Here is a 12,572-nt window from a genome sequence, read left to right as displayed (position 1 = left end):
GAATAGATATGCAGGAGGCACAAATCAACCTTCAATACAGTGTCATAAAAATGTGAGATAAGAAAAATGGCAATATGCCGTTGATGTCTGTCATGTAAACAAAAAATTGCAAACAAATAAAAAGTAGTGCAGACAGAATGCAAAAACACACGGTCTACTCATTGCACAAGAATATTTTTTGCAACTATTATTAGCAGCTCTATCGATCGTGAACGCACTTTCACACATGCATGACGACGACGGCACCAAAGAAAACGTCAATCAATGGACTGATTCATAAGTGAATCACTTTATAACTCAAGACATTGACTGAAAAGATTGACCAGAGATGGAAGAGCAGCACTGACGGGAATCCGAAATAATCTGAGGCCATTATAATCAATGTGAGGTGATGATTAACTCCCAGAGTGAATTAGTTTAACACAGAACACAGATTTGCCTGAACAGGAACCATGTGCTGAAACAGACTGATTATTCAACCTGAGAACAGATGACAATGACCCACATTAAAGGACTCTTATCTCATATTTAATAAACCTAGTTGTTTTTATTCAGATCTTTATCAGACAACTTTTGCATGCTTCTGCAAATTAAGACATTTTTTTTTCATAGTGCCATAAATTAGGTAAAGGAAGATCGGTGAATAAAGTTATCTGAGCTTCATGACGAGCGCCTGAAGATCTATGCACTGCTCAATAATGTATTACAGATGCTAATACAATTTTAAACAATACAGCCGCTATATTTCTCTAGGCCACATACAATCTCTTGATGTTCTTTCTTTCTTTTCTGACAGATTGCAGGATGTCGAGGGGACAATGTCCCTGTTGTTCTTGCATAGAGCTGGATTTTGGAGAATATTCGCCTGCATCTCTATGGCAGAGGCTGGATATCATATACACACAATATTGTCTGTGCTATCAATGTTTTATCAGAAAACAAATCAGAATGGTCAAAAATACATTACTGCAAATGTGTAAAATGCTGTAAACTGTTAAACTTAAGATCATACACTGACATGGGATCTCATTCGTGAAACATAAGCCAAATAAATTTATGTATGAATTGTTCATAACCATTCTCATGTAAATGGTTGCAATCAATCTATTGTTTTACAACATATTTATGCAGAAATTCATTCTACTTGAGTTTCATTAATGAGGCCCAATGGCAAAAATTAATGAGACTCAAGTAGAAAATATGATTTTTTTTTTTATATATATAATTTATTTATAAACGTTTTCAAAGCAATAACAGAAAGCTTCATACAATTAAAAATTTAATTTATAACATTTTACCCCATAATAATAAACCTTTCTGCCAAAATAATTAACATACATAAAAATATTACCACAACAATAACAATAGTGATAATAATAACAATAAATAAAAAATACAAAATGGTAAATAAAAAAAACTTTAAATAATGTACCCATTTACAAATGAATTATATCATTATAGGAAAAAAATAATTAAAATAATAATACAAATTATATTACATTTTTATTTTATTACATATCAAAATATAGGTTTTATTTTTAGTAAAATTTTAATAAAAATTTGAGTTGAATCAATTATTTGAATAGTTTAATAAATTTAAAGATAATTAATAATTGTTAATTTATACATTTTTATTATTTAGTTGATCTCTCTAATTTACTACCAATCAATTATAAACACACACATACACATGTAATTATGTACACACATACACACATATATTATATATATATATATATATATATATATATATATATATAAAACCCAACCCCTACTCCTAAACCTACTCATCACAGAAACATTAAGATTTAAAGGAAATCTAAATTTAACTACTGAGGACCAGTAAAATGTCCTCACAAGTCTGTTGTCATAATATTTCACTATATGAGTGAGGACATTTGGCCCGCAACAAGTATAGTTAAACAAGTACACTTCAACACTCCAGAATCGGTAAAACACTGTATTGCTTTAATCACTATTTCTGCAAATCACTGTACAGGATGCATCAGAGGAAGTGCACTGAAATCTTGCAATCAAGTCTGTATTGCATCACTGTGAACAAAGACTGGAAAGACTCAGGGCAAAATAACAAGTACTCTACATGTACTGTATTATCCTTTGATTTGGATGATCACTTATGCTGTGAGAGGCTTGACTAGACATTCACAAGTCCAATGATGGAGATTACATTAGAGGTAAGCCTGCTTTAAAAGGCCAAGTGAAGCCTCCAGGCAATTCCAAACACCACCTCAACAAGCGCACAAGACGTTCAGCAGCTGACTGGAGAACAGTGCTGTTTTGGTGGATGGCGAAAAATAGTGTTTTCACAATAATAGTTAAACTGATAGTCAATATGATTATATGCTCCAAAAATGAAATTGGCGATTATTAATCACAATAGTTCTTGTGAGAAATTTGTTTTTCCTTTTTATTATAATTACTGCACTTTCACATAAGCACAATCAAGAGAATGTCAATTAATATGCAGAGTTTGTTTATCACATCTAGTTTCCTGATTTATTACATTTATAATTTACATTCACACACTTCTCTCAAAAGCTAAAACGTTTAAGTTCCTAACATTAATTTCAATAGTTCCAAATTCTGTTAATGATTTTCTATTAAAACAACAACAACAACAAAAGATTGTATCATCGCACAGTGCATTTATTCAGGAACCACAAACGCAAACATCATATTCCAGATTTATGTTTGTATTTATTACAGTTCATCACAGAGAAGATTTTTTTGCAGATTTAGTTGCACACTCAAAAAAAAAATTAAGCCTTTTTTTTTAAGATCTACACATTTCAATTATTAGTAAAATTCCATCAAATTGACTTCAATATTCCTTACATACAATTAAAATTATGAATTAACGTTAAAAAAATAGAGCTTAATAAAATAAGTTGTATAGGCCTAAAACGTTCAAATTTCAACATAGAGATTTCTAAACTCTGTCAAGAGAAATGGAGTGTTCTCTTCCAGACAATTTGATAAAGATTTTAAAAGATATAATAGAAAGCGTGTGTAGGTGAACATGGGTTCTGGGGGATAGAAGCATTGTTGTGTGTAACTGACAAAAATGAAGACAGTTAGGAAATAAATGTCTAACAAGGTAGAAATGCATAATAAAAAAAAGTGTGTAATGCTTAAGCCATTGACGCAAATAGGAAATGCATCGATGCAAGTAAAAAAAGGTGATAGATAAGTAACATAGCAATTGACGCATGCAGGTAATATGTTAATGCAAGTAGAAACCACATGTGCGTAAATGAAGAGATAAAGTGCATCAAGAGAATATAAATACAGGGGCCTTTAAAGCTCTATGAGTAGTAGTAGATTTGCTGAAGAAAGAAAGAGCATACAAGCAAGCAGCAAGCGGAAGCCGGCGCCGGACCACAACCCTCAGTAGATCAAAGATATTGGAAGAAATAATAAAATGAGAATGAACTCTGATAGTATTGTCTCAGTCTGTTTATTGTTGATGAGTGAGAATCCATTTGGGGTATCAGAAGTTGACTGTCTGAAAAAAAGGTAGATTTTTATAAAGATATCCCGACGGACTTTACATAGTCAGTCAAGGTTGCCGACCAGTCGCAAGAGAGTGGACTGTGGGAATGCGTTAGCAGGCATAGCTGTCCTCTGAGGGCGAAGAGCCAGCTGTGGTGCACTGAACGGGAGGCTAACCCACCCCACCCAGGTAGGCCTGGTTTATATCCGAACCGTAGACCTAAGAGGTACGGTAGTGATCAGAAGTAGACCCTGAGATAATATAATCTAAGACGAAAATATTATATGCCTACCTGACTCCTCCTGAATCTATAAAGGTAAACCTTTTACAGGAGTCGAGTAATATGAACAGAGGAAGTGGCTCGTGACCAAGATAGTGTTACGTGGTCACGGTAGAAACCACCCAGGGGGTGACGCGCCACAACTCCAACATACAGTTTTCATGTCATCAGTGTTTTTTCGCGCATTTCGTCAGTAAAGCCGGTTCCCTGATTACCGCTAAATCGCCATCACCTGCTTTTAAATGGAGCGGCATTTAATAGACAGAGCCGTAGTTCACTGATAAGCTACGCAATATCGCGTTCATTATCGCAGATGAATCGCCTTTGATAATGAACGCGACATTGCGTAGCTTATCAGTGATCTACGGCTCTGTCTATTAAATGCCGCTCCATTTGAAAGCAGGTGATGGCGATTTAGCGGCAATCAGGGAACCGGCTTTACTGACGAAATGCGCGTGACAATCGCATGCGATATATCGCCCGGCCCTATTACCAATGCAAGATAACGCAAAAGAACAAAATATTAATCAGAATAAATAACCAGCTAAATCACAGTTGATTGATTAATTAATTAGCACAAGCAGAAATCGTAATCACAATTAAAATATGGTTAATCATGCAGCCCAAGTGGAGAGTATCTGATTCAAAACAAACATGTTTGAACAATCTCAGTCTAGCAGACTTGCAGGTTAAATGAAGCCTTGGGTTTTGGTACATGAAACAATTTACGCAACCCTTTTTCTTGCATAATGTGATTTATGTCGACATAAATCACATTATGCAAGAAAAAGGGTTGCTTAGATCTAAGTAAAAAAAATGGTTGGACTTTGTATCCATTAGGGCTGGGACAATACTATCGATGCATCGCGATTCGTGGATCATTACTGATATTTTCCAAATGCATTGCAAATCGATTCGAGCTTAGTTTTTAACAGCAGATGGCGCTTTAGGCTGTTTTTTGACCACATGCTCAAATGCTCACAAAGAAGAGCACTCATGCATTTGGCCGAATCTGAGAATGTATTTGCACCTCAGAATGCTTTTATGACGCAAGATTAATGTAAACAGCCCACTGCAAACACTCTTGTAATTCGCTTCAACCTTTTCGAACTTTATGAATGATTATTTTACAGAAGGTTCAAGTGGTGTGTGTAAGGAATTGAAAGCAAGCAGAGTATGGCTGTTTCTAAAGTACGTAGTGCCACTTGCTGTTAAAAACTAAGCTCAGAATCGATTCAAAAGAGAATTGCAATACATGCGGAAAATATCAGAATCGGTCCAGAATCATTTCTCGATTCGCGATGCATCGATGTATTGTCCCAGCCCTAGTATCCATCGGGTATTAATTGTAAAAAGTGTGTGTTTCATATCATAATGGAGCCAGAACTGAATGTTCTAAGAAAATTCAAAGAAAAAACAGTCCCAAAATTTGTAATTACGCACAGATGAATTAAGAATTTACCATGAATGACTATTAAAAATATCAGGTTAAATTTGATTACCTGTTTTGACTTTAAATGCACATTAGCATACATTAGTGACAGAACCACCATATCAGCCCGGCAGATTAATCATCTGATATTTGTCCACATCTGCATCAGTCGATAACATAAGTCCATTAATGCAAGTAATCATTCTGCATAGTTCCAACAGTTGTTATCAATGGAGAGTTCAAATATTTATAACTAGATAATGACATCGGCCACTAAGGATCCCATATCAGTCGATAATCTTTTCAAAGACAGCTCAAGGGTTAAATCAGCTAAACGAAACATCAACAAAAGGATCCTAAAACATGCTATTTGTCCATATACAAAAAGCTGCACTTGGTAATTAACAGCAATTTCCTCTTGCATTTGCTGACCCCTTCAAACCACTGATGGGCTTCATCCAGCCTTGAAGATACAACCACAACATCTCCATTAAGAGTTAAAAGCCTCTGGTTCTGAACTTCACTGTCCTTGCTTTCACACTATGTGTGTGTGTGTTGTAGACAAAAAGATCTGCATTACTGCTGTCATGTATTAAAAGAAGCTCAGATATCCTTAACGAGTTTCATAACGATAGGAAGACGTACACCGGAAAATGAAGTAACATACTCCACACACCACAGTATACTTGGGCATGTACCAGGAATGATGGGTGTGCTCTCATGCCTGCAGCAATGCAAAACTCTGCCTTCACAAACGCAATGTTATTCATACAGGTTGTAACAAAAACAATGTACAATGGTTACCAAAGGTCCTGCCAAATACTATAAATACAAACATCAATATATATTTATATTAGGGCTGGGTATTGACACAATTTTCACGATTCGATTCGATTACTATTCACATGCTTTCGATTCGATTTTGATTATTTTAGATGTAGTATTTCAGTTACAGTACATGGCAAATTTTCTAGAGGAAAAAAATCTCAACTAATGCTGTAAACTACACATGGGAGTCAGTTAGTACTACTATAATAATATTGAAGGTTAAATTAACTTATTTATATACAAACACTTAAATTACACTCGGTGATGTTTTATTATAAATAAAGTTTAGAATTACCTAATCATATTTCTACTCCAATTCATTTTTTGAAATATAAACATTTAAATTACAGCTCTCATAACTGATTTATTCAAACATGCATTAAATATTGAAGAACATTAAAAAAATTATAATGAATATGAAACGGTGCATAGCTATTTATCAGAATGTTGCTTTCTAGAGTTCACTTTTCTAGCTGACTAATCAGTTTATGGTCACTGAATACGTTTTTCTGAGGTAAATGTGACGTTACGTGACATTGTTTACAAGCTTTTATTGACGTCTTTCCGAGGTTGAAACACTGATTGAGCGATTACACGAGGATTTCGGTAAGTTGTACTGTATCTTTTAAAATACCTTCAGATGTTCATGCATGTTTATTTTGCTGTAACTGATATTAAAGCGGAGGAGAGGATGTTTACATGCACTCATGCTGCCGCTTCTCTTTAACTTGAGGCGCTAAAGCGATCTGTCACGCCACATTAAACAGCAACAAAACGGTATTTATTTTTTGAATCTCATAATAAGATGGATGTCATTTGAAATCTGAGACTTTGCTTCATATCAAAAGTAACAAAACACAAAGATTATTGTGATTTATTGGATGGGAGGCTTTATATATTCTGCTCATTCATCAACTGAAAACAACTAGACTAATTGATTCTTGGGATTTAAGAATCGATATCGGTTCATAAAAATGAGAAATCGATTAAAATTGAGAAAACGATAATTTTTACCCAGCCCTAATTTATATATTCAAAGAATTCATTTATATATTATATATATAAATTAATTCTTATATATATATATATATATATATATATATATATATATATATATATATATATATATATAAGAATATGTCAGCTATGGTACCACATTCAAATAACATTGGGAATATATGGTACATTTTGTGCAGCACTGAAAATGATATTCTATTGTGGTGGAAACTATGTTAAAACTTTCATTGATGAAACTTAAATAGTGCATGAAACCATATTCATGCGCTATTTAAGGCTTAAATGTACTTCACATATCACCGCATAATACCGCGGTACAAAAACATACGATAATACCATTGTAATCTGACTCAAAAACAAGTACGGTGGCAGTACTATGCCATCAAATGGTATACCTTAGCACTTACTGCCATGATTACCATATTCACATACTCAGAATAGCCTACTTCAAAGAATACCATAGTACTTACCATGCAATATGTGCAAAACATGGTACTTTTTAGTTCGTGGCAGTGGGAAACTATTGTTATCGTGGTCAAATGTTTTACTGTACAAAAATCTCAGACAGATGTCAATACAAAAAAACGTTTGTGTTTTGTCCTTAGCCCACTAACTGTAGTAACTATGGTTTTCTGGCGGAAACTGCGGTTACCATGGTAAATGTTCATATGTGTCGCCCGTACAGAGACTCACCTGTAGTATGAGCGCGTCTTCCCGAGACCTTCTTCTGCATGGACTCTCTTAAATCTCCCATCCTCCGCAAATACACGCACACAGAACCGCAGAACCGACCCAGATCACGGTTCTGAACCAGCAGCCACAGGTCTCAGAGCAGCAACAGTCCGGTGAATGCGGCGTCCCGTCTGCACTCACATGCACATGAAGGAATGAATTCGTGTTTAATTCGGGCTGCTACAGAAACGGGTTTTGTATCTGATAATATCGTTTCATTGACACTCCGCCGGAACGTCACTGATATTTTTCACGCCTTTCCAAGCGCGCGTCGCGTCACAAGCCGCTCCATATTCCGCAAAACTATCCGCGTACACGCGAATCTAGCATTTATTCCCCAGGCTTGGTCGTGACATTCCCTCTCCGCGTAGTAAAATCGTGCGTTAATTCCAGAGCCCGCGCTGTCCGCAGCAGCAGCAGCAGCAGGTCCCAGTCAGATTGATTGCTGTATATATCTTCCCTACGATCTTTTTTCCATATAAGCAACGTCGTTGCGATTCTCAATTCCAGCAGCGCAGTTTGAAGCCGCATCCCGTTTCCCACTTGCGCTCCTGGCGTATCTCACGTCATCCATTGGTTGTCGTAAGAGGCGCTGCGCTACTGACGTACGACGCCGCAATTTTCCGCTGCTTAGGAACCACTGGCACACGGTGCTGGGACGGGCTTAGTGAATACAGAGGAGACTCCGAAATAGTATGCTGGGCGTGGAAGCACGTCATTTCCTGAAATTCTTAAGCCTTTGTAATCAGCAGGGTGCGCCAATGGATGAGAAAAAAATCAATTAATCAATAAATACATTTATAAAACATTGCATTGCATTGCATATGATAGATAGATAGATAGATAGATAGATAGATAGATAGATAGATAGATAGATAGATAGATAGATAGATAGATAGGCCTACTTTTAAAGATTGATGATAATAAATCTATACACAATGTAATGTTAGATATTATAGGCTATACACAATATATACTTTATATATAGGCTACTTTTAAGGATAGATATATATACAATCTATACTGTTTTTATACTGTGATGATAGATATATGTACAATATATACTGTTAAGCATAGATATATACAATATATGTTTTTATATATATACTGTCAAAGATAGATAGGTAAATAGATACTATAGGCTATACTATATTATTTTATATATGCATACATATATACTGTTAAGTATAGATATATACAATATGTTTATATATACTGTCATAGATAGATACACTATATAATGTTATATATATATGTGTGTGTGTGTGTGTGTACAATATATACTGTTAAGTATAGATATATACAATGTTTATATATACTGTCATAGATAGATACACTATATAATGTTAAATATTATATATATGTACAATATATACTGTCATAGATGGATAGGCTATATACACTATATAATGTTAGATATTTTACACATGTACAATATATACTGTTAAGCATATATATGTGTGTATATACTGTCATAGATAGACACACTTACACTATATAATGTTAAATATTATATATATGTACAATATACTGTTAAGCATAGATATATACTATATATATATATACACACACATACTGTCATAGATAGATAGATAGATAGATAGATAGATATCAACCAGTTTTTGAGGTGTGTGGGAATCTGACGTAATGCATCTTGATTGACACTGTAATGCAACTGAGCTTGTAAAACATTTCTGGTCAGGTTAAACCTGCTCCAGCACTCCCCAAAAATGTGTTTTGATAAAGGAATGATTGCCTCAGGATAATAACTGTCTGCGTTTGCTTCAGGCTGTAGCACCTATATGACGTTAGTAAACTTCAATGCAAGAGCCATTACACCAGTTGAAGCCGAGCGAAAGGCTCACACACCCCAGCTGCACTGCGCCCCCCTGTTTCCACAGATGGAGTGGTACATCCCAGTGCCTCTCCTCCTCCTTCTGCTGCTGTGTCCTCCATCACTCCATTTCCTTTGATTCTATTTCTCCTTGAGGACGGATTCAGGCCTTCCTGCAGAGCGTATCTCTTGGTTTCTCGTCCTCCATCTCTTCACCCTTCTCCTTTGAAAAGAGGAAAAGGTGAGCAAGGATTACAAGGCAACATAAAGCAGGTACGTTCCATCCTTCATGATCTTTCTGAGTAGATGTATATCCATCTAAACTGGGAGAGAAGGTGATGCGCTGCTGTGGCCTGTGCAGCCGTCATAACTGCATCACTACACAAATCACATGCATCACATGCTCACTAAACCCATTTTTCAGTCCATCTTTCAAGGTTATACATTCTCTGCACGACTTAGTCAGTTTCAGACCTCTTTCATTTATTTTTAATGTGCATTGCTCCCCTCCCTTGTATGACTCATGCAGATTCACAGGGATATTTCTGCATGCTGCAGATTAACCACATCTCATTCTGGTGTTTAATGCCTCGGAAACATTGTTCATTATGTCTGGTGGGTGCAATGATGATGCTTGACTGACGTTAAGAGTTACTTGTCACTTTTGCCTCACATACTTTATATAAAAGAGCTTTTACACACAAAAGACACACATGCTTTTTAAGGAAGCAACGACTAATGGATGCTGCCCTTTGGCTGTCTAATACAAGCAAATACGGCATGTGACAGACTCAGTCAGTAGGCCACGGCATATAATGTCATTGCATATCAAGGTCAGAGATTCAAATGTTGCATGTGATGTAATTCTGTTTGGGCGACAAAAATAAAACTAATAGTTCATCCAAAATATGACAATTCTGTCATTATTATTATTTACATTCCAAACCCATATGCGGTCAAAAAATTAGAATTGTTAAAGACACTTCAGCAGTTTTTTTTTTTCAGTTCAATAAATAAATACATAAATAAAATAAAAATGCGAACTAATACGACTATATTTATCACAGTTATTTTCCTCACCACCAAAAGTCTTAAATTTCATTTACAAATGGTGCATTAGCATATGAAATGTTTAAACTAAATCAAATTACTGTTGGTTCTCGCATGTACATAACTGAACATGACAGGCCAGTCTGAATATAGTACACAAGACCTTTATTATGGTGCTTTTTGGAGCTTGAAAGTTATAGTCACCATAAACTATTGTGAAATTAATCTTTAGAATTTTATTTTATTTTTTTTATTTTTTTGGCTTTTTCTTTAACTTCTCTGCATATCATGTTTTACATACACTAGGGGTCAGTAAGATTATTTTTAAAGAAATTAATACTTTTATTCAGGAAGTATGCATAGATAAGATGCAAAGACAGTTATTACGTTACAAAAGAAGGATCATGTGACACTGAAGACTGGAGTAATGATGCTGAAAATCCAGCTTTGATCACAGGAATAAATTACATTTTAAAATATATTCAAATAGAAAACAGCACTGCTGGGTAGTAACTGATTATATGTAATCTAATATTACGTAATCAGATTCCAAAAATAAAAAATACTTGTAATTAGATTATATTATGTTTTAAAATACTTCTAATCAGTCTATAGTCACATTTTATTGATTACATTGTTTATAATAAACAGAACTGCACGGAAGAACATTGTAGCCGGAACTACTTCTCTCTGTTTATGTCAAAAAACAAAAACATGGTTTTTAAAATGGATTCTTGATGTAAATGCTCATTATAAAATTTTTGTAAATTTTGAACCAAAAAAGTTACAGACAGCAGCTTTAAAGGTGCAATGTGTACATTTTAGGGGGATCTATTGACAGAAATGCAATATAATATGCATAACTATGTTTTCAGTGGTGTATAAAGACCTTACATAATCTTTTTATCTTTTTATTACCTTAGAATGAGCCATTTCTGTCTACATACACCGCGTTTCTACAGTAGCCCTAAATGGACAAACTGAGCGCGTTTGCTTGACTAGCTACTCTTTGCGGTCTCAGACGACAACATATTTGTCCTGTGTTGGCAACTTCTCTATATTGCAATTCGCAATCTCACCGCTAGATGCTGTTAAAATTTACACACTACACCTTTAATATTAACAAAATGGCAGTCAGTTATTCATAATTCATTGATTTTCACTAATTCTTCTTTATTATCTTTTAAAGTTTCCTTTCTAAAACAGCATATTGCTTATTTATGTTCAGAAAGTCTTCCAGTTTTGTGGAATTGCACAAGTCATAGACCACACAGCATTTTTGTTTTATTTTAATTGGTTTTTCTGTTAAATTTTTATGGTTTAACTTACGAACCCCCTGTAGTTTCTTCACAAACCCCAGTTTGGAAAACCCTGATGTAATGTAATGTTTAATGCATTTCATGTTGTTGATAATTTTTGTGTATTTTTATATTACTATGGTATAAGATTCAAGATTCCTGTTCAAATCAATGTAAAATAAATATGGAAGCCACGTAATGAAAAATAAACATGTAATTGAGACTTTTTATCTCACAATTCTGTCTTTATTTCTCAAATTTCGAGTTTAGATATAATCTCAGAATTGTGAAATTAAGTCGCATTACCTTTTTTATTTATTTTATATTCTGTGGCAGAAGCAAGTTCAGTAGATAAATGAGTCAAAAGTAATCTAAAAGTAATCAGATTACATTACCTAAAATGTGTAATGTAATAGATTACATCACTAAACTACAATTTCAATCTCATTACCAAACTTTTGAACAGCAGTGTGCATGGAGAAATTTCAAACCTAAATCTTTCCCTCTTCTTTCATTGTATTCCTAAAAGAAATCCCAAGAAAACCTGTTGGATTCCTTGACTCCCACATGGAAGCAAAAGCTAAAGG

General features: G+C 34.6%; 1 protein-coding gene across 4 annotated transcripts in view; it reads right to left on the bottom strand.

Annotated features, from left to right (window-relative positions):
- dagla (diacylglycerol lipase, alpha) overlaps nt 1-8,524 on the bottom strand; it is a 55,521-nt gene extending 46,997 nt beyond the window's left edge. For 2 of the 4 annotated variants that reach the window (XM_048183689.1, XM_048183690.1), the window contains exon 1: nt 7,765-8,521. The gene's annotated coding sequence lies outside the window, so the exon portion shown is untranslated. Of the gene's footprint in view, nt 1-7,764 lie in introns of all 4 variants that reach the window. The other 2 variants (XM_048183693.1, XM_048183692.1) reach the window with 2 other exon arrangements.
- Nucleotides 8,525-12,572: the final 4,048 nt, after the last annotated feature.

The sequence above is a fragment of the Megalobrama amblycephala genome, linkage group LG3, assembly GCF_018812025.1.
Source record: "Megalobrama amblycephala isolate DHTTF-2021 linkage group LG3, ASM1881202v1, whole genome shotgun sequence".
In the NCBI taxonomy this organism is placed as follows: domain Eukaryota; kingdom Metazoa; phylum Chordata; class Actinopteri; order Cypriniformes; family Xenocyprididae; genus Megalobrama; species Megalobrama amblycephala.
The sequence above is the reverse complement of the archived record's forward strand: the minus strand, read 5'-3'. Positions and strand labels throughout refer to the sequence as shown.